Raw genomic sequence first — 24,229 nt, forward strand, 5'->3', positions numbered from 1 at the left:
TTTTTAAAGATTTTATTTATTTATTTGAGACAGAGAGAATGAGAGAGACAGAGAGCACATGAGAGGGGGGAGGGTCAGAGGGAGGAGCAGACTCCCTGCAGAGCAGGGAGCCCGATGCGGGACTCGATCCCGGGACTCCAGGATCATGACCTGAGCCGAAGGCAGTCGCTTAACCAACTGAGCCACCCAGGCGCCCCAAGATTACCCAAATTCTTAACGGTAAAGCATATTCCCTACAAAAGAGCTTGAACTTTTCTTAATTATAATATATATAAACATAAAAATATAATTGGCTCTATCTCTCCTTCCACTACCCACTCCTCCCAACACCAACAAACACAAACATACAAAAACGAGTATATTCAGATTACGTTTAATGCAATAAATGGTATCTTACCTAGAAAAATATTTTTTATTATGTTATGTTAATCACCATACAGTACTTCATTAGTTTTTTATTTATTTTTATTTATTTTTTTATTATTATGTTATGTTAATCACCATACAGTACATCATTAGTTTTTGATGTAGTGATCCATGATTCATTGTTTGCGTATAACACCCACTGCTCCATGCAATACGTGCATGAAATATTTTTAAACGAGTATCATTGAACTTGCTCAAGAAACAAGTGTCAACTTGATTATATGTACTGAATATATGTATATAGCTATACTGTTTCAACATGGTAGCCAATAGTTGTATATGACTATTTAAATTCAAATAAGAAATTAGTTTCACAGGCACACCGACCACATTTCAAGGCCCAATTGCAACATGAGGTTAGTGGCTATGGCATCAGACAGCACGGTACAAAATACTCCCATCACCAAAAATGTTCTACTGAACAGCACTGGTTTACATACCAACGATTTAGAATGATCTAGCGACCGTAAGGCTCAGTAAGGTGGTTTTAAATCTTGTGCAACAAGCAGCTAGGCTCTCCCAGGTTATGAGGGGTACAGGGAAAAAGATATTTAAGGGGTAAGAATTAGGCTTTGGGGAAAAATTATAAAAGAACAATAAGATTGACACTAAAAGTAACTAAACAAGGTCAAAACAAGTTTGATGCTGGTTTGATAATATTTCAGTGGTATTTTTAACCTCCCTATGGGTCTTTTTCTCCCAGCTAGAGTCTTTTCAGATTCTGCTATTTTTCTGAAACCTCCTTCAGAATCCCTTTCTTATGTTCCTTAGTCACTGAATAGGAATAAAAGCATCACGATAGAGTTGTCCAATAATCCCAAGATTTGAAGGTAAAGTCAGATCCAACAAGAAACAATCATTTCCTCTCTTCAATGTCTAAACAAAACAAAACCCCATACAACAACAGAAGCCCTCAAGCATCCATGGCTGGGGTGGCAGAGGGGAGGGGTTGAGGCACTCCCCACGCGCGCAACCAGGTGTTGAGAACAAGTGCACACTTAAGGCACCCCCACGTACAAATTGGGCACTTCATCTCTGCCCTTAGAACAGTCGTTCCTCTGTAAACAGGGAATTTCCTCGGATTTTCTGTGAGATTTTGAACAGACATCAGAAATAGAAACCGAAAACACTAGAGCAGACAAGGTCTGATTCTCCTCTTTCTTTCCTCCCTGACTGCCATGTCACTCACACGTCTCTACCTGGTGTAACTGCGACCCGAACATTACAATGAGCCAAGGTTTTCCTTTGGAACATATTTCGAGATTTCAAGTCAAAGGCAAAATAAAATGACCTCCTAGAGGAATCATGTCTACATACACAGCCACAACCACCGCTCTCCCCGGAAGCCAGGCCTTTAGTTTTGCTTAACCTCAACTTTTTCATGTGACTGTGCAACCAAGATATTGCAACATCGCCATGTACTTGATTAAAGCTGCAGCCCCTTTATAGCACATTTCCAGTAAGATAAAATATTCAGTAGCATGATTTCTAGACAATAAATTTTCCACAGTATGACTTATAGCTGGCTCATCAGCCACAAAAGCTGAATAATAATCAGTTAACCTCTATATTTCTAAAAGGAAGACACTGGTGTTTCCGATCTTAATTCTTGCCTGACATTGGTTAAAGAGGTGCTAATACCCCACATTTTACAGTGCCATCAATATTGCAAATAAATGCAGAACACAATGAAAATATTTATGTGTGGTACTATCCAGAAAGATATAGTTAGGAAAAATATGGTCAAGTAGAAGTAACCTTGACAAATTAGGCTTCACTGAAATACTTCCCAGGCCTTGCCCAGAGACATAAATAATTCACAGAGTCCAGCACCAAATACAAATGAAGAACATTTGTTATTATTCCATCCCTCTTTTATTTATTTTTTTTTCGGCCATAGCATTTTTCTCTCATAATGAAACTTTCTGTGCTGTCTTGTACCATAACCTACAAGTTATGAAATGTCTAATTCACCTTTATGCAACTATGCCCAAGGATGAGGTATTTGTGTGTTTGTGTGCATGTGTTTGTAAGCAGTCCACGGGACCCCTGCAATACTAAATCATCATCAGATCATATATGATAAATTAATGTTTGGAAAATTAATGTCACCTGGAAACTCAATACAACTGACCAATCCATTAGTAAAACATGTGGCTATATGACAAATGTCCTTTGCCTGAGAGTAGAAATTACTCAATCAGTGAAAACTTAAATTCCATTTTCAAAGTTAAAGAGACACAGTTTATTCTTTACAAAAGTAAGTGAGAATATGTATGGATATATCAGGAATCAATGAACTTGGACCTTATCCTAAAGCCCTCTCATTAAAACCCAGAACGCTTTATTCAGCTGAGTCAACTTTAAAAAAGAAGGAAGTGAATCGTGTGACCTGGTTGCCATCTGAAAAGGCAGTTGATCTGTTCCATTTTAAATAGTAGCTGATGTTCCAATCTCTTTAATTTGTAACTATTAATGTTAGTATAACTGAATTTTTCTTATTTTTAATCTAAGATATATAGATATAGATATAGATATATAGATTGATAGATAGATATCTCAGAATATCTTCACTGAAATGAGGAAAAAAGCATAGATTATAAAGAATAGGGGGGATGATGGGATGAAAGAGGGATAATATGTGAAAATAGAAGAGAAGAGGACATGGAGACACAGTTGGAAAGTCATGTGATATAAGAACTCATCCGCACAACAATCTATGAAGGAAACAAAAGAGAGAGAATTATTCTTTTCAGACTCTGCATGAGACATTGGAATGGAGTAAAACTTACACCCGAGTTAGAGTCCCAGCTTTGCCCATTATCAGCACAGTGTCCTTGTCAGGTTATGGAACCTCACAGACAATCATTTCTCCCAATTGTTAAACAGATAAAATAATCTTGTAATGATGCCTTGAGGATTAAATGAAGCAGCCTCTGTAGAGTGTCTGGCACCTGGTAGAAATTTCGTAAATATCAGTTTCCATCCCTACATAACTGAAGACACTTAACTTGCCCTACGGTGCTGTGTGAAAATTTCTCTCGGCTCTATTTCTACAAATGGAATCACAAAGTCATAATGTGTGTGTGTGTGTGTATGGGTGTGTGTGTGTGTGTGTGTTTGCATGTCATCCCGGCGCAGGGACCATGCTAATCGTCTCTGCATCCTTCCAGTTTTGGAATACGTGCTGCCAAAGCGAGCACTGCACAAGTGTGTCCTTAGTGCTTAATCCGATTAAGTTCTGCCAGGTTACTCTGTGCTGCTTTGCGCCAGACTCCACAGCCACAAAAGTGCACAAGCGTTCCTGGTCCCTGCATCCTGCTGAATGCTGTACTTGACTTACCTCATTTAATCTGCATGACAACTCAAATTAAAAACAGAGTACTCTTCTCTCCAACTTGCAAGTGAGAAAATTAGGGCATAGAGAACTAAATAACCTGTCCAAAGTCACAGCTGACAGTGGGGAAGACAGGTGGCCTGTTTCCAAGCTTTCTTTTCATTGTTGTATGTGACGTGAAACCTTTGTCCTCCTTGGCCCTGCGCAAGAAAGGTAGCCTGAACCAGTGTTCTGATTCACAACCTCTACTCCAAATCCTTCTACTCCACACTTTCTCAACAGAAACTGATACACTAGATGTGCATGGGATTGCCCGTGAAAGTTTGAGAAGAAACTCCATGATTCTTGGCAAGGCAAAAATTTTAAACAAAGAGGATATATATTTAACTCAACTCAAAAATACAAACACCCTGTGAGCACCCCATTTTGGCCAGATGCTTTCTAGATGGAACACTGCACAGAAATTCAACTGAATAAGAGTTTCGTCTTGAAGGAATGAAACCTACCTTTCTAGAAATCAGGAAAGTATGTAAACAAATATTTAGTCATTCCCTTCCACCCCCAAAATGCTGCCAACACTTTCTCTGATGTCTTTGCAGATAGAATCTGGTTCTTTAAGTTATTAAATATGGGAGATTTGCCATTTGGGAGAGTCCCAAGCAGTGGCAGGGAGGGGCTGGTAAGGGGAAAAGCCCCCCTCGACAACCTACTATTCTTCCTCTGCAGGCCATAAGAGGGTATATTATCTGTCAAAGATTTAAAAGCAGTAATAAAATCAATTTAAAGAAAGTCAGGCTTTTTTTATTATCACCATGCACTGGCAATCTAAACAATGCTAGTGATAAATTATTCAGTTTCCACTCATTGGGGAGAACCTACCTTTATGTCACTTGTTCTAAGAAATTGCTACATTTCAAAGGTGGAAGCTAAAATCTGACTTTAGAGAGCTGTGCCTTAGATCTTTGTTCACCACTTTAATGTAGATTTTTATTCATTAGTAACACCAGTATTGACCCACGGTTCTTGGGCAATCCTTCATTTGAGGAAGAAATGTTAATGCATTCCATTTCATTATGTGAAAACTAACTTCACTGGGAGAGGTGTACAATTCTACAGAGAATATTCTGCGAATTGTTTTTTGCTTCCTCTATTTGGGATGGGATATAGGGAGAAAATACAGAAAGAAGGTTCTCCAGTATAGGATGGATAAGTTATTGGTAGGCCCAGGTAAATTGCTGGTAAGGGACATAGAAAACAGACTCCAAGAACTGTGGTGTCAGATATCTGTATTTAAAGTTTCCTACTTCATACTATAGGAAAATTTTGTCAAAACACCACAGTCTAATGTTATTTACACTTTGAGGAATTACAGAAGGGATATATGTCCACACAGAGGATGAGAGGGATAGACGAATACCTTCAGCAGCATGGAGTAGCAATTATGAGATGATAAAAGGATATCAGCAGAGAAATCTGGAGTGAAATGTGCCTAGGAACAAAAAGAAAAAATGTGGGAAATGTATTAGCCTGAGAATCACAAGCGTATGCCTAGAGGGACTGTGGCAGAAAACATAAACCATTAAGGGTTGAGTGGATTATTGAAGAGTTCATGTGTCTCTAAAAGTCTGGCCAATACTCACCACTAAACAGTTGTTTCTGGGTGTATAAAAGTGTCTAGATCTACAACTATGCTCAGGGAATTCCAAAATTTGAGTTTAAATAGGAAATCACTCATTTCTTAAAAGCTGCAAAATAATGGAAAAATAGTATCCACCCTTATTACAACTGCTGATACTCATGCCTTAGAAATTTTCATAATTTCCCAAGGCTCACAGGAGGGGGATTTGCAATACACATGAAGAGAATATGGATTGTTACTGTATGATAAAGAAAAGGATGGCCCATAAAAAGCAGAGCTTGAATATATTTATAACTATGAAGCAAAGCAGACCATGCTAAGTACTATAAGGACATTTTAACAGGTTATTATAAAAGATTCCATGGACAAAGGGAACTTGAACTGGTTCTTATTAATAGTTAAGTTATCAACAGAGAGAGTTGATGGGGAGAAGCAGGAAAGGAAGGAAAAAGAAATGCAATTCGAGATTTTTAAAAATCTAATGTGTTTGGAGAATGACAGTCATACAGGTTCACTGGATAGCAAAGTACAAGAAAGAGGGGGACATATGACTAGAAAGGTAAGTACAGTCTCACCACAGGCCTTGGAGAACAATCTGAGTGATTTGCACCATGTCCAGTGTGCATGTGGAATCTGTAAAGAATTTTAAAGGTTGGTTACTATAAATGTATTCATTTATTATGCATCTAGATTTTCCAAGAACATTATCAGTAATGGCAAATCCCTAGAATAATTTTCCAAAGTATGCCATACTACTGGCATTTTCTGTCAAACTTAAAGCAACAAGATAAAGTTGGGATTAACTAAGATAACCTTACCTGCTGCATGAATGATGATCATGGTTCCAGCAAATACACAAGATAATGTGAAAATACTTTAAGCAAAGGATAAAAACCTACACTTAAATCTAAGGGGGAAAAAGTGTTGCCCTATGGCTACTGGGCATGTTTTGTCACAAACACGAAGTGTTTATAGACCCCAAATGCCTCGCATTGTTTTCCAGAGTCCCCAACGTCCAATGTTTTTCCTGCAGTGCAACATATGTAAGCTGCTTAAATCAGCTTCTGACATCGCTTCAACTTCAAACTGGAGGTTTTGTGAGGCTTAGCAGATGGCAAAACCCATCCAGTTCTCTAAGTATGTGTTCAGCATAAGGTGCTCGTATGTTCTCTTGGACCCAGCTAGGCTGAAATCTTCCCTTGGAGAAAAAAATGCATGGTGTTCAGTTTGATGGTGAGGAGTCAGAACTCCAGTCACTTGAACTATGTCTTGCTTTTTTTCTTTCACAAAGGTTAAGAGCACAGTCACAGTGTCTTACCTGCCTCTTAACCAGGCTTAGGAAAACTGAAAGTTGATTAATTGCCTCACGACTGTGGTTAAATTTAAGTCTGGATAATTCAAGATTCTTTAATCCTTCCAGAAATTTAAAATTCCCTTCCTTCTTTCAAGTCTTCATTTTTAGATTCTTCCACATGAAGTCCAGACTCAGGAAAAAAAAAAAATCAACAGTAATGACAGTCTCAATAATAAGAAGGAGGTACGGATACTTACATCCAGGATAGAAAAAGAAAACAAATAAAACAAAGCATGAAAGAGCCAAGCAGCCCACTTTGCTGCAGAACAGTTATAAATTCCCCAATCTGGTATTAGGGGCTTTCCACAGTCTGGCCCCAGGCCATCTTTCCAGACTGATTTCTTTGTATCTGCTACAACCATTCAAACTGGACTGGTCCCTATTTTCTCACATTATGTTGCCTCACCTTGGTCCCTCTGCATAAGCTGGTCCCTTTTCCAGAAAGGACTTTTCTCTCCACCAACTCCAACTTATCTTTGTGATTCTGGCAAGGCTAGAAAACAGAGTCCACGATGGAGGTGGGCTGGTGGAAAGAGGGAGTGGTGAGGAGGAAAATGGAGATGGAAGCCAGAGGCTAAAGGCCATGAGTCTTTTACTAGGGAACTTGAACTTCATCCCCCTAGGCCACTGTTTCATAAACCACTGTCAATAGACAGTTTGCAACTGAACTATCTGGGGGCCTTTTTAAAAAGACAAATTCTCAGATCCAGATATCCTAATTAATATCTCTGGGTATGAGGCCCAGGACTGGTCTTTCAATAAGCCAATTAGGCTCCGGTGATGAATTAGGCTTAGGTTTAATTCTTTAATACATGAAAGTCTGAATGCTACAGACATCTAATAACTACAAGTCTAAGAAAGCAAATAGACTTGTGTACTAGGAGAGAGCATTTGGACAGCAGAATGAGGCTAGGGAGGATGGGGGAAGGGACTAGAGGCAGAGAGACCAGTTAGGAAATAATCGCAATGGTCACTATTAACATTTCTCTTCTGAAACCTTCTTCCTTCCTGGCTTTTGTGGCATGACTCCCTCCTGATTATCTTGCTGCCTCTGCATCTGCCCTTCTGAATCTTTCCTGCTTGTCCTCTTATTCTGGTATCCCTTGCAATGTTAATGTTCCTCCGGGTTCTGTATGAAATCCCCTTCTCACACAGAGTCTCCTTAATATCTCATCCACTCCCTAAGCTTCAAGTACCACATTTACACTGATGCCCCACACATTTATATGTCAGGACAGCAGATCTCGATTTCCAACTACCTAATGAGATGTTCTAATATTTCATGGGCATTGGACTCTTCCCTATCTCTATACCTACTTCTATTTTGTTAGCACCTATCTTGCATATAGAGGGATAGAAAAATTCACCCAGACACCTGAGCAGCTCACTTAAAACCTGCCCTGTCCCTCATGCCATTCTCACACTGTTTGCTTTTTGCCCTATTTCCTACTAACAATTACCTCTTCAATCCATACCTTCCTCTACATTCCCACCTCTATACCTTTGGTTCAGAATTCAGATCCTGAGAAGAATACTAGAACTCAACACTTCCCCAGCCAAAAAAAAAAGTCAGATCACATACATGACAGAGAAACCTTGGGAAAATACCCTTACCAAAGGTAATTATGAAGGTGAAGTGTCCCCATTGAAGAAGAAAACCTTTAATTTAAGGCTTTTTATCAGCAGAATTTATTTGCCAATTGTAAATACCTTCCTATTACATAATTCTAATTGTACCTTGCTAAAATTATAGCATTGGTAGAATGGCCTCAATGAGTCACTATGAGGTCATGGTGTGATCTAATAACGACCACGCCGATGGCATGGGGGCAGAGAAACACTATGGGAAATCAGAACTGATTCTTTCAGACCAGCTTCTTCTCTTACCATTATACATCAAAACAGTGGCTTGCAGGGAGAGGGGAAAAAAAATGTGTGTGTGTGTGTGTGTGTGTGCAAACAATTATGGCCTCTTCCAATCACCTGTTGAGACTGAGGTGAGTAATGATGGTGGATATTAATGTGCTTCAGGGTTCCAAGAACTCAACTGAAAATGTTCCAGAGCTGCTATATTAACTAAGCACTCCTAGAAGAATGGAAATTTCCCTTGCTTGCATTTTCGTGACTGCTGGAGAGCACTGGGCACGAGCAAGCTCACATCCATGGAACCAAACTCTCAGTGGCAGAGGGATACTGAAGATAGCCTGCCTCCTTAACTCTGCAAAGGAGATGAAGGACATTCTAATGCCCTTGGGCCCATGCAGAATCTCAGCCTCCTTATAGCCCTGAATGCAATCATGACCTTAACTATGACCACATTCGCCACCACTGCCCCCATAACAATTGCTCCCTTCTTTAGTTGAAGCTGTTCTAGCACTTTGTACAAGATGTACCATTTAGTTTTCTCCTAGAGCCATATGAAGTAAATATTGTTATTTCCAATTCAAAGGCAAGGAAATAAGTTCAGAGAAGTTAGGAAATTTTCTAAGAGCTATACAGCTGGTGAGTGTTAGATCTGAATTATGTGAATTCAAAGTCATCTCTTTCTATTAGCTATGCTATCTTTGCTGCTCTATGTCCTGTTAATTGTTTTCTTCTGATAACCTTGTGATAAAAATGCTAACAAGTATCAACAGTGCTTGTCACATATTTCAAATAGTCCCAGGAGGACAGTTGGGGAGAGGGTAGATATGTCATCAAAGGCAATATTCCTTGAAATTAATTTCCTGTATGATTCACAGAAGGGTATACTGACATAAGGGTTATGCCTTTAATGGTTTTGCATCAGATAATTATCAGTAATTAAAAACCCAGTAGGAATTAGTTTATTAGATCACTTTCTAAAGTGGCAGTAAGCTGAGTTCTAAGATGGAATTTAAGTTGTAAATTGTCATCATTTGGAGACCTAGACCTTTTTATTCCAAGTATAGAAAGAAGGTGGAAATTATGAATTCTGGCAAAGTCCAGCTTTTAAAGGTATTTTCTTCCCCTAAAATATTGTCCTTAAGCCATAGCTTTGAATGCAGTTTGTTTCGTTTGCTTAGATTTTAATACATAAAGCATAGTTTAAACTTGGTCAATATTTTTATTTGGATTGTTTATTCTTCCATTAAAACCAAAACAAGAAAAAAGAGAAAGAAAAGACTTGACGGCATTTACTTTTCACACACTCCACACATGCTGTTAAAGGAAGATTTGCACTGCAAGTATGAATCTGCTAAAGATTCATAAAATACGCCATTTGTATTCTTTAGCATTCCTCCAGGCATAGATCCATAAAAGAGTGTGTACTCAGTCTCCTCTGTAAACAAAATATGCACACATTTTTCTTCTTTCAGATTCCCCAAATAAGCCCTTTGCCTTCTCCCTGTTCTTTCTTTTCTCTCTTTTCCTGCATGCAGGACTTCACTTCCTGGTAATCAGAAAACAAGGTAGGAGATGATGTCAGTGAGAATGGTGGAGTAAGGAGCTCCAAAATTCTGCTCTCTTATAAAAAACAACTAAAACACTAGCAAGAAAAAAAATGTCAAAATCATCTTCTACCTGAACTTTCTATTCTAATTATACTTTTATTGCCAGTCTTACATGATTTAACTGTCCCTATTTTGTTCTCAACTAGTGCCCTGTAAATGCCTTTATCATAGCTACCTTCAAACTATATTGTAAAAAGGTATTCACTTAACTGTGTTATCTAGTTTAGTAAAAGTTTCCTTAGGCTAAAGGTTACATGATTATTTGGCTAAATATGCTCATAAAATGTATAGAACTTTGCTTCATAGTTATGTTTGTTAAATGGATGCTTTTCTATGAAAAAAAAAAAATCTGTTTTAAAGCCAGAAAAAATAAAACTTGTTAAAACCAACTTCTCTGAACTCTGGAAATTAACCAAAGCCTTGTAACAATGCAGGAAACCTTTATTCAAGAAAATTGCTGGTTCTTTGTAGGAACAGTGAGTTTTGTGACATTTTAACTTGACCTATTCCTGTCACCCTTGTCCCTGGTTCTGTGGTAGTCTCAAAAGTCAAAAGCCCACAATTACAGTATAAACCAGCAGCCTAGTAGCTACAGGAAGAGTCAGAATGGGGCTGGAACTCTTTCAAAGCTTCATCTCAGAAAATTGCAATTATTTAACTTGTCTGGTAGTTCCTGGGAACCCTACTCACAAGGCATGTCTTCATTTAAAGGTCACCCAGTGAAAACAGCCTTTTTACTGGCCATGTTTGTCAAAAACAATCAGTGGCAATATTTTAACATCACAGTTCTTGAGGTGTTGGTAACAGCTGAAGCAAACAGCAAGCTAATCAAAGAAAAACTTGAAAGAAAAAGGTGGGGAAGAATGTGATAAGAATGTGGAAAAAATGGAACCTTAATACATTGCTAGTGGAAGTATAAAATGATATAACCACTTTGGAAAACAGTCTGGCAATTCCTCAAATGGTTAAAGATAGAGCTACCACATGACCAGAAATTCTAGTCCTATATGTACATATCAAAAAGAACTGAAAACATATGACCATTAAAAATTTGTACATACATGTTCATAGCAACATTATTCATAATAGTCAAAAAGTGGAAACAACCCAGATGCCCATCAGTTAATGAACAGATAAACAAAATGTGGTATATCTATATACTGGAATATTATCCAGACCTAAAAGGAAATGAAGTGCTGATATATGCTACAATACAGATGAACCTTGAAAACATGATAAAGTTATAGGAGCCAGACCTAAAATGCCACTTATTTTATGCTTCCACTTATAAGAAATGCTCAGACATAGAGACAGAAAGTAGATTAAAGGTAGTCAGCGACTGGCAGTCATGGGGAATTGAGAACAATTGCTAATGGATGTGGGATTTTATTTTGGGATGATGAAAATGTTCTCAAATTAAATAGTAAAGATGGTGGGGTGCCTGGGTGGTTCAGTCATTAAGCATCTGCCTTTGGCTCAGGTCATGATCCCAGAGTCCTGGGATCAAGCCCCGCATTGGGCTCCCTGCTCTGCAGGGTGCTTGCTTCTCCCTCTCCCACCCCCTCTGCTTGTGTTCCCTCTCTCGCTGTGTCTCTCTCTGTGAAATAAATAAATAAAATCTTTAAAATAAATAAATAAATAGTAAAGATGGTTTGCACAGCATTTCAAATATAATAAAATCTACTAAATGATAAGCTATAAAAGTGAATTTTATGATATGTGAATTATCTCTCCAAATAAATAAATAAATAAAAGTTAGAATCTGTGATTAAATTCTATCTTCTGATGAAACAAGGAAGAATGACAACACAACATGTGGGAACAGGCACTGGATGGGGAATTAGTAGTCTTAAGTTAGAGTTCTAGTTCTAGTTCCATCACTAACTTTTTAAGTTATCTGTACCAAGCTACTAACCATTCTGGGCTTTATTTTCCTTAAACACAAAAAATAAATATACTTCAGTGTATGATCTTTTCCCATCACCTTCTACGTAGCCTTGAAATTCTATGACTCTATATATTGAATCATTGCTATTATGATTAGAATCATCATATATAAACCCAAGATAAAAAATGCCATCCTGGTTTCTGCCAAAAACAATAATGACTATCCATGATGTACATGTACTATCCTGGGTAATTGGGATACATCATTGAATAAAACATGCAAAGATCCTTGTCTTCATGAAGCCAACACTCTCACTAAATGTATTCTTCCTGCCTGCCCCTACCAAAATTACTATCATAGTAATAAAATTTTGAAAATTTGATACCAAAAAAGCTAGTTATATTTGTCTTCTTAAACAAATATTACACCATGCAAGTATACCAAGATCAAATTTCTATTGGCCACATTTCTTGTAAGAAATAGACATCCTTACCATCTAAGAAGAAGATTATTGCCTGGTGGAAAAGTTAATGCCAGGGGCTACATTTAGGAAGTCAATTACAGAAGACCCTCACCTTGGACCTAGAGTAATAATAATTTTACTGTAACCTTGAAGAAATCAGAATCCCATGGGCCTGGTTAATAATTTCTAACATATCACCTGTTCATTATATTTATTAATACATATTAGATATTAGAATCCAAGGCTAAGCTAATTGGTCATAATTCTCATGCCCCATATTTTGCTATCTTCTGCCTCTATTTTAATTAGAATGAATTTCACAGCATTGTCTCATCACTTATGTTTTCAATATTTCATCCACAAGGCAGAATCAACAACTTCCATTTGCCTCTCTTCCACATTTCTTAAAAAGTAGGTCAATGTAAAATTCCATAAAAGATTCTCATGTGGAAGAAAAAAGTATGAACTTTTATGTATTTAACTTTGTCTTTAAAATGGGTGTTTAAGATTGTTTCTGTGTATTCTACTTATGTCTCGTGTGTCTATTAGGTAAAGACTGTTCAAGAGCCAATATCCATAAAGACAACTATCAGCACTTAATTATGTAGAGCTTTTGTTTGTTTTGTTTTATCAACTCAATCCATAAAATAGGAGGAAAATTGGATTATCTTTGAGGGATTTTTTAACCTACTAAAAATCTTTTGAGTTCCAAAACCTCCACCAAGGATATGAAACTTCCATTCTATATTCTTCACTATGTACCCATCTTTCTTCTGATCCCACTGTTCTAGGAAGCTTTCCTGAATACAAGAGAACAATTATGAATTGATATCTAAACTTTTTGTAAATGAATAAAATTGTATTAAATATAATGTTGAATCTTAATTGTCTGAATCACATTTCAAGAGCTTAATGAAAATTATAGATACTGATCATCTGAAAACATATATTGTTATCAACATATTTTTGCACACAAGTTCAGGGAATATATGAATACCCAAAACCCACCCACCCAAAGAACTAGTGGGACACAAAACACTAGCTTCAAAAGATAAATGATTAAAAACAATTTTTTAATTATTTAAAATTTTAAATAATGTTTTTCAACCCCCCTCTCCTCCTTCCCCTTATTTTACTTTTTTTCCTAGCTGGCAAAACAGAAGAAGAAATTTATAAAAAAAATAAGAACCAATGGCCCCTAACCATATAAAAAAGGTGATCTTCATAAAAATAACAAAAGAAGCACACATTAAAACAAATATGGTTGCATTGTATCATTAATCAGAGCAAAATTTATCAAGGGTGCAAGAAAGTAAGAACTATATATTGCTGCCAGAACTGCAAATTTGCCCCTCATTTTTAGAGGAGCAGGAATTTTGAAAATGACCAGGTTACATATCCTTTGATGTGGCATTTTCATTTTAAAAATATCCTCAAAAATTTATTTTCAGATATTTATTTTTATGGGGGGGTGAACTAGATAGCTTGAGAAAACTTGTAAATGATGATAAATATCCTTCAAACACATACACAGATTTGCAGGAAAATAAGGGAAATTCCCAAGGGCCAAAGACAAATAGAGAACTGGAAACCAGGGTGATAAACTAATGCTGAAACAGTTTGTCTGAGAACATTTGTCAATCTTAGCAATCAAGATGCTTAGTTTCTTGTGACCATGGAAACCACAGAGGACAAGGTCCATATAAAGTGGGATTTAGAAGTGTGACCAATACATAAATTCAGGATATTCTACAGAATAGACTCTTGATTTAAAAATAAATTAGCTGCCACCAAAAGAAGATGACCTGGAATATCTCTCATCTGAACCTGACTTCTAGATAATGAAAAGTCTGCCTGGAATACATAACCACCATTCTTGTTTCCTGTGAGATTAAGATACAGATTCACACCATCTGAATGGTCTTGAGAACCTCAAATCAAGAAATCAATTTAGAGTAGGGTTGAGCTGTTAATACGTCTAAGTGCCTGGTAGGAACAAATGCAAAGTTCCTCTCAAAGGATGAATTCTCAAACCAGGTCTTACAGTATTTTCATAGATAAAGCCACCAAACAAACATGATATCATAATAAAACACAAACATACATAAGGCAAAATCCACCAAGAGTAAGTAGAACAACAGAATTATCAGATATTGTATATTAAATAAGAATGATTAAAATAATAAATAATGAGATTAGAAACATAAGAATACTAGAAAGCACTATCCAAACATACCAAAAAATCTTAAAAAAAAAAAAAGAAATAGACTTCTATAATGAAAAATAAAATCATTGCAATTAAAATCTGGTATGAGTTAAAATATTTAATATGAATAAAAAGAGAAGGTTAGCAAAGTGGAAAATAGATGAATTTTTTGAACTTTATATATGTACTCAGGAAAAATATAAAGAATATAATCTCTAATTGTTAGGAGCCAGGTTCAACATTCTTTATGTGAACTTTTATGTTAAAACCTATACATACATGTTATAATGTGTCTGCTTCATCCATCATTTACTGAGAAAAGTTTGTTATTACAGAAGTAAAAGAATTTCATTTCTTTGTACTCATTTAGAAAATGAATTTTAGACATATACATATATATAAAATTTATGATAACCAAAATACATATGTAGCCAAGAATAAATCTAATAAAACATTTCTAAGACCCTTTTTAAGAGAAACTATAAAACCTAATTGAAATACATTGTCAATTATCTAAATAGCGATATATACAATATTCATGGATAAGATATTAAATCATTAAAATATCTATTGTATGAAAATGAATATTATCAATTCAACATGATTACAATCAAAATCCTAACGTTTTCCATAGAACTTGATAAACTGATTAAATAATGCACATGGACAACTAATGACCAGGACTAGCCAAGACTCATAAAAAATAAGGTGTGAGGGGTGCCTGGGTGGCTCAGTCAGTTAAGTATCTGCCTTTGGCTCAGGTCATGATCCCAGGGTCCTGAGATCAAGCCCCATGGTGGCCTCCCTGCTCTGTGGGGAGTCTGCTTCTCCATCTCCTTCTGCCCCTCCCCCCAGCTCATGCTCTCTCACACTCTTTTGTGTGCGAGCTCTCTCTCTTTCTTTCTCCCTCTGTCTCAAATAAATAAAATCTTAGAACAAAACAAAACAAAAAAACAAGGTGCAGAATTTGACCTACCAGATCTCAAAATTTATTGTCAAACTCGACTAGTTGTGACTAAACACTGACACAAGCAGAAAGGAATAAGGAGCTCAGGAAAGATTAAAGAACCCAGGAAGAGACATGGACATCTTATGCACTTATCTCCATCAGTGGGGAAAGGATGGAATTTTCAATAAATCATGAAAAACAATTGGTTTTCCTTTGAAAAATAATACCTCAGATCCCTACCTCACACTATACATGAACTTCAAATCCAGGTATATTGAAGGTACAAACATAACAGAAGCAAACTTTAAAATTCTTAGTACAAAATATGGGAACCTGAGGTGAAAAAATATTTGGTAAACAAAATGTAAAAATAATCCCATAAAGGAAACTACTGATAAATTTATGTTCATTACACTGAAAACTTCTACTCAACAAAAGAAACAAAAACAAAACTAAAAGACAAAGCTCAGATGGGTAGAAGATACACTGCAAGTGTAAATTACACATAGAATTTTAAAGATTTATTATCTTAGAAAACAAAGCTTGGAGTTGGTATCATTGTCATCAACTTTTATTCATGTTCTCCCCACTTAAGCATTTTTTTTTTTTTTTACTGTTTGCCTTAGTCAGTTCAAGCTACTATAACAAATTACCATAAACTGGTGGCTTATAAAGAACAGAAATTTATGTCTCACAGTTCTGGAGGCTGAGAAGTCCCAAATCAAGTCTCCAGTCCATATGGTGTCTGGTGAGAGCTCACTTCCTGGCATCAGGATAGACTGGCCATCTTTTGCTGTGTCCTCACATAGCAGAAGGGGCAAGGAAGCTCTCCAAGGTCCTTTTTATAAGGACATGAATCCCATTAATAGGGGCTTTACCCTCATGACCTAATCATTAGGATTAGGTCTCCCAAAGGCGCAGCTCCTAACACCATCATATTGGGAATTATGTCTCAATATATGAATTTTGGTGGACACAAACATTCAGCCTATGGCACTGTTTTTTCCCACTTTGTTTTTATCTTCAGTAGTCTTAGATCACAAAGGTACATGTATTGGGCATTCAGAAACCATTCCCAAATCAGTACATGTTTTTCTTCTTTCTTCTTTCTCATAAAGAAAATATTGCTGCTTTTAGTAAACATTAAATCTATAGAATCATTTTTAGGGAGTTGAAATATTTAATCCTCATCTCAAAATACAACACTAAATATCTGAGATAAAGAGGTTAGGTATTATAAACTTTAAACTTGCTTCCAAATTTTAAACTGTATTTCCTGTTTATAGACAATCATTGCATAAATACATAAAATTTTAAATTTTAATACAAATTTGAATCCATTAATTAACAAATATTAGTCACAGGAAGTCACATTCAAATTGAGACAACATTGCTCTGTTATTTTATTTCCATACATATTTAAATGTTCTCTGAGAAATATAACACCTGTGGACCCAATGCGTTGGTTACATTCTAAATTTATTGGCAAAGAGAAAGTGGATATTCAATATGTACCATAAATATCCAATCACTAATGTAAACATCTCTGGCAACAACTGTTCCAATAGTGCCCACTGAGTCCTGCTGGCATAGCAGAGGGTGCTGCAGAATGAACACTGGGCCTGTTCCAAAACCCTTGCAGGAACATTCTAAATAAACATGTCCAGATTTCTGAGTTGCATTTCATACAGCATCCTCACACTCATAAAAAAAGATGCCATGTTTATTTCTGTAGAGAACAAACTGAAGGAAATCATAGTTGTCTGGTGACTCAGCCTATAAATGAACCAGAAAGACAGTGTAACTTGTACTGGTCTTGCCATCTGTGTGACTTTAGGCTAACCACTAACCTTACTGAACCTCAAGAAACACAAAGTTCAGTATTCCACAAGGTGTATTCTTAAACAGTTATAAGATTTTGCCCACAACTAAGAAAATAAATTCTTAAAAATGGATTTTCTTATTTATTTTGATCGGTAAAGGAAAGCACAGTACGTGTGTTATTATAACTATGTAGACCTAAATATTTTTTAAAAGACTTTATTTATTGGGGCGCCTGTGTGGCTCAGTCGTTAAGCGTCTGCCTTTGGCTCAGGTCATGATTCCAGGGTCCTGGGATCCAGCCCCACATCAGGCTCCCAGCTCCGTGGGAAGCCTGCTTCTCCCTCTCCCACACCCCCTGCTTGTGTTCCCTCTCTCGCTGTGTTTCTCTCTGTCAAATAAATAAATAAAATCTTAAATAAAAATGATTTTATTTATTTAGAGAGAATGCATGAGCAGGGAGAGGGACAGAGGGAGAAGGGGGGAGAGAAAGAGAGAGAGAATCTCAAGCAGACTCTGCACTGAGCACAGAGCCTAATGCAGGGCTTGATCCATGACCCCAAGATCATGACTTGAGCCAAAATCAAAAGTTGGGTGCTTAACTGACTGAGCCATCCAGGCACCTTTAGACCTGTATTTTTGACCAAAAAAATATAAAAAATAGTTAATAGGCATATTTACAGCTGGGAATGGGTAATGAAGTTATTTCTATCTTGGGAGTAATTTAGCAGTTTAAAGAAAAGATAATGATGTTAAGAGAATGATGGGGTGCCTGGGTGGCTCTATTAGTTAAGCGCCGGGCTCTTGATGTAGCTCAGGTCATGATCTCAGGGTTGTGAGACTGAGCTCCAGTTCGGGCTTCATGCTGGGCATGGAGCCTGCTTAAGATTCCTTCTCTCCCTCTTCCCCTGCCCCTCTAAAAAAAGAAGGAGAGAATGACAAGTAGAATAATATTAGTGTCAATAAAATCGCAATACTTCATAAAAATCACTCTTCTATACCAGAGATCAGCAAACTTTTCCTGTAAAGGGTGAGATAAATATGTTGACTTTGTGTGCCATACACTCTGTTTGCCACTGCCCAACTTTGTCATTGTAACATAAGTCACAGACAATACACAAGTGAATGAATGTGACTGTGTTCCAATAAAACTTTATTTATAAAAACAAGCATTGGTCCATATATTGGGAGTAGATTGGCAATTCCTGTCTATCCTATTCAGTGGTTTCCAAATTGGTGACTGTAATCTCACCATTTGCAATGACATGGATGGAGCTAGAAAATGTAATTCTAAGTGAAATAAGTCAGTCAGAGAAAGACAAATATCATGATTTCACCCATATGTGGAATTTAAGAAACAAATGAGCAAAGGGGGAAAAGAGAGAGAGAAACCAAGAAAGAGACTCTTTAACTATAGAGAGCAAACCAGTGGTTACCAGAAGGGAGGTGGGTGGGGGGATGTGTGAAATAGGTGATGGGGATTTAGGAGTGTCATGATGAGCCCCGGATGATGTATGGAATTGTTGAGTCACTATTGTATACCTGAAACTAATATTACATTGTATGTTAACTACACTGTAATTAAAATTAAAAAAAATAAAACAAAATAAAAACTATTTAGAATACTGACTACTTTTTAACTCTTCAATAGCTTAAGTAGCATTGGTTTATCAATCAGTTCATGACTGGCAGATTTTTCTGGAATATATGAAACCGGTGCCTTTATATGTGTGACAAATTCTTTATCAATGTCTTTGTTTGTTCTATGGATATTGTTCTGTTTAAAATCAGCAACACTATGGGAGAAAATATTGATAAAATACACATTCCTGGAACATATATCATCTACATTTGTTCATGAGTTTGCATTGAATTAATAAATGTCTCTATTTTTCATATAAAAAACAATTGGTTATTGTATAGAAGACTCTACTCATTTTTTAAAAGGATAATGCAGTTTTTTTTGTTTTGTTTTGCTTTTAATATTTTTATTTATTTATTTGACAGAGAGAGACACAGCGAGAGAGGGAACACAAGCAGGGAGAGTGGGAGAGGGAGAAGCAGGCTTCCCGCGGAGCAGGAAGCCCGATGTGGGGCTCAATCCCAGGACCCTGGGATCATGACCCGAGCCGAAGGCAGACGCTTAACCGACTGAGCCACCCAGGCGCCCCAAGGATAATGCAGTTTTAAACAATTCTTGTTGTAGTCATCAGATATTTAAGCTAAAATAATCTTATCTTTTAGAAAAAAAGATTTTTTACTAACCTAGACATGGGAACAAGAAAAGTCACTTATTTTTGTTCTTTATTATATTGTTACATACCATACTAGATTTTTCTTTACTTTTAAAGGCAGGTTTATCGTCAAAAATCAGTATCTCCAAAACATTATAAAACTGGTCAGAAGGTGAAAGAGAATAATTTACAAAATGAATTCCCAGAGCTATATCATTTATGAAACGGGGAATATTGATTATTAAGACAACCAGCAAGCTCTACTGATCAGATTTCTCATGCAGGATGTGTTTGTTTCACCACAAAGAAGCCATCGTTTCTTCTATACCCTTTGTGAAATTTCAAAGACAAATATATTTTGTTCTGTATTCAGAGGGGTAGTGCACTCTTGAATGAACAGCTGCTGATCACTTTAGGAGCTTTTGAGCTGAAAATCAAGGTAGATAAATATTTAGTCTCAATCAAAACACAAAACAAAATTATCTCTTCATTGTGGATTCTCTGCAACATTTCTCAAAAACTGAAAATCCTCGGTGAAACTGAACAATAAACATAATAAACCAGATGCTTTCTGTCATTTTCCAGCTTTATGACTCACATATCCTGAAAGTGTAATTTATGTCTATATATTAAATAGTGTTGCCAGCAGCCAAGGCTTTATTTGCTATGGAAAGAGCTGTGGACTGGGAGTTGGATTATAGTTCGTATTCTGCTAATAGCCAGCTGTGTGTCCTTGGGTAGTCTGGTGTGAAGCAAAAATTATTCCAGAGAATTGGAAATAGGGTGAAGACATATAGAGTGTATGGGCTCCTATGACCATAGCTTCACCTGAAATGCGAAAAATATCTGTATTTGTCAATGAACATCCAGTGATCCACGAAAATAAATTGGTGTGCCTTGTCAGACTCTGAGGAATATAAATGCCCCCTTGGAGAAGAAATGCCCAACCTACGTCTGAGAAACAAGAAGTTGGCCAGGTCAGCAGAAATTTCTCAAGCTAATGAGAATGGACATCTCATGAGGGGCTACAAAGCTCTCAGGCAACTTCTGTATAATCACAGGCAACTAAGCTTCCAGAAGAATTTCCTGGCCCTGGAGTCTAAGAGTGTAATTCACAGTTCTGTGAGCAATGCTGCAAACAAAACAAAACTAAACAAAAACTCCAGGCCAGATGAGAATTGGGCTTTAAGGCTTTTCCAGCAGAGGGCAGCAGAGGCAGGAGCAAAGAAGGTGAATCCGTAACTGCGAGAAACCAAAGGAAATGAAGGCAGTGCATAGATGCAATCTACAGAAGGCAAAGCTCCAGATGGGAACCACCTGGAAAAAGCCTAGAGAGCGCCACTACTCTTGAGTTCTACTTCTTATGGAATATGGAAGAACAGAGGAAAATGGTGCGATGCCCAGCCTTAAAGGAGATTACAATGATCATTATTGAGTCCATGCTCATCTCACATACATGACCATACAAGAATAAATACATGCAAACTGGACATGTGGACACAAAAGAGTTAAACAATCCACCATATATCTGTTTAAGCCACAGTCCCAAGAACAACATTCTCCTTTCTTCTCCAAAGGTTCAGTGGTGAGAGATAGGGAAGCATCATTTGAGAAAAGATTCAGTCAGCATTTGATGAAGGGGAAAAAACCACCAAGGAAGGACTTAGCCCAGAAGATATTATGTTCCCTCCTAAAGCCATGGTCACCTATGAAGTGTTTTCCCATGTAGTCTATGGACAGCTCCCAGAAGCGCTATCTTGATGTTGCTATACAGCAACACCAGAACCCTGCTTCACCCAAATTCTTCCATATCAAAGGGAGTTCAAATTGTAAATGGTGTAATAAAAACATCAAATCCTTTACGGACCAAGCCAAGCATTTTTTGATAAGAAGGAAAGAAATGGGGGCCCCTAGCTGACTAAGCTGGCTTAGTCAGTAGAGCATATGACTCTTGATCTCAGAGTTGCAAGTTCAAGTCCCATGTTGGATATAGATATTACTTTAAAATCTTAAAAAAATAAAAAACACATAAAATTTACAAAAAGAGAAAAGAAATCACAGCAATTGACCCAAGGTGAATAAAACCAGTCTTTTTAGTCTATTTAGTCTGTTCCAGACCTCAAAACAGTTACAATGCAGGTCAGGCAAGATAGGACAACATAGAATCCAGAATGCACTAAAAGAAAAGGATCTACAGTACTGCCCTGATCAGTTATGGCTAATACCTTTACCCTTCTCCTGAGGCAGTAGGGATTAAGAGAACCAGACTATACTGTTCTTCACAATGCTGTATTGTGTACCCAGATCAGTTCAACAAACCTATAGATATGAGAAAAACCTATGCTATTGTCTTTACTAAACATTTGTTCCTAATATTCTTGCACTAGCTTCAAGTATCCCACAATAGGATTGGGAAGCAGTTGCTCCTTAGGGATGTAGTGTATGCAAAATAATAATAATAATAATAATAAAAGTCTCTTTCATCAGTTATGTGTTAAGTGTTTATACTATAATTGTAGGACATATTTCTTTGCTTAGTCAACAACTTCTTTCATTTATTGAGCAACTTCCTTTGCCAGACACTGTGCTAGGTGCTGGCAATTTAGTCTTGATACATGACTAGGTGTGCTACCAGTAATTAGAAGCTCTGTATCCAGGAGGGAAATCGAACAATTTTTAGTTATATAACAAGAACAACATAGCTTAATGAAGAGTAAGGTACACATAATTTGCATTCAGTGTAGGTTCTATTGAAGTTAACCAGTTCCCTCTAGGCATAGTTATCTACAGAATCCTCTATAAAATGGATCCTACCTATTTAAGATTTTGATGCTCAGAATATCAAAATGAATGTCAATCTTACCCTTGACCGCTTACAGAACTTGGTCTTACCAAAACTTATTTGTGATCAAGTAGACAATATTTTGAATTATACTACAAGGATGGAAATTAGTCTTCCTAGACAGGGAGTGGAGAACATGTCCATTAGATCAAGGTTCTTCAAATAACATCTATATTAGCAGGTCTTAGTAGGACCTAAATAGCAATAGGGACATATTTAAACCCACTGGTGAAGTTCAAACGCCCTTTGTTTCTGAATGAAGGAAAAAAATCCATAGGTTCAAACACCTATAATATAAGGAGCAAGGGGGAAGTTCTATATTGACAGATGAAAATCCCAGCTTGTATATTCACCCAGAAGAGAAGCCATCTTAGTACTTCAAAGAGAAGCTATAAGGGTGCCTTCAGGCAGACCAATATTTTCCTCAAATTGGATTTCTATAATCCCTGAAAACTGTGACCAGCAAAGACTTCAGCCTGGAAAATTGATTTTTCAACTACACTTCCTGAGGACTCACCAGAGCCACAAAGTAAAAGAAACAATAATTCTTCTTTGTCCACTGCATTGATGAAATGAAATCACATGGTATTTTTAGACCCACTAGTATAACTGAGAGATGGTCTTGCAATTGGTTACCTCTTCATAGTTAAAATATTACATTCACTATGGGAGGAAGGGGTTGTTTATGTGCCATGTGGGGTGATACCATATATAAGTATTTTGTTCATTTGATTTCTTTTAGTTTTGTTCAATAAATATTGAACTGCCTGGCCAGAGCTTCTTCAAATTCTTCTAGGAAAGAAGATGACTGAAAATACAGTGTGGCCTCAACCTGATGCTTTAGTAGGAATACAAAGACAAATAAAAACATGTTCGGCCCCCAGGGAGTTATAATCCAGAGGTTGTTGCATCCTCCAATGATGACATAAATAATCAAAATAAAGAATTGTTTTGGTAAAAGTCTGCTGTGCTTTTTTATTTTAATAGTTGTGAGTTTACATTACTGCATGTCACCATGTGTGGGCTGATAGACTAGACATATTTCACAGCCCATGAAAAAAGGACAATGTTGTTGAAGGGCCGAATGTTCCATTGGATGCATATCCAAACACCGGCAGGAAAGCAATCGCTTAAGCATCTTAAAAGGAATAACTCCACCAAGAAAAACAGATTTTGAATTATCTTCTCTTAGCACTTCCAGAAGCAAAAGGAGAAGAGTTTTATTTTTTCTTATACTCTCCAGTCTCCTTTAGGAGTCCTTTCTAGGGGGGTGGGAGGATGGGTTAGCCTGGTGGTGCGTATTGAGGAGGGCACATTCTGCATGGAGCACTGGGTGTTATGCACAAACAATGAATCATGGAACACTTCATCTAAAACTAATGATGTAATGTATGGGGATTAACATAAGAATAAAAAAAAAAAAAGGAGTCCTTTCTAGTTCTTCCTGGTTTTTCACCCATAAATAATTCAACAGGTAAATTGCAATAATGACATGTGCACATGTCATCTAGAGTCATTAATTAAGATCCACTTACATTTTAAAATGCCTCTTACCTATTTTTTATTAACAGAAACTTTTTATTAGTTATTTTTAACT

The 24,229-nt window shown here is 36.8% G+C and overlaps 1 long non-coding RNA gene and 1 other non-coding gene across 2 annotated transcripts in view; both read right to left on the reverse strand.

Annotated features, from left to right (window-relative positions):
- The window catches only part of LOC115942533 (uncharacterized), a 262,660-nt gene that overhangs the window by 16,249 nt on the left and 222,182 nt on the right, over positions 1-24,229 (reverse strand). The window contains exon 5 of the long non-coding RNA XR_004077160.2: positions 5,978-6,035. This is a non-coding gene — a long non-coding RNA (uncharacterized LOC115942533). The remainder of the gene's footprint in view (positions 1-5,977; positions 6,036-24,229) is intronic.
- Positions 3,522-3,629, reverse strand: LOC115942551 (U6 spliceosomal RNA). The gene has a single exon (XR_004077176.2). It is a non-coding gene; the product is annotated as a U6 spliceosomal RNA (small nuclear RNA).

The sequence above is a fragment of the Leptonychotes weddellii genome, chromosome 1, assembly GCF_054177405.1.
Source record: "Leptonychotes weddellii isolate Sample4059 chromosome 1, ASM5417740v2, whole genome shotgun sequence".
In the NCBI taxonomy this organism is placed as follows: Eukaryota; Metazoa; Chordata; class Mammalia; order Carnivora; family Phocidae; genus Leptonychotes; species Leptonychotes weddellii.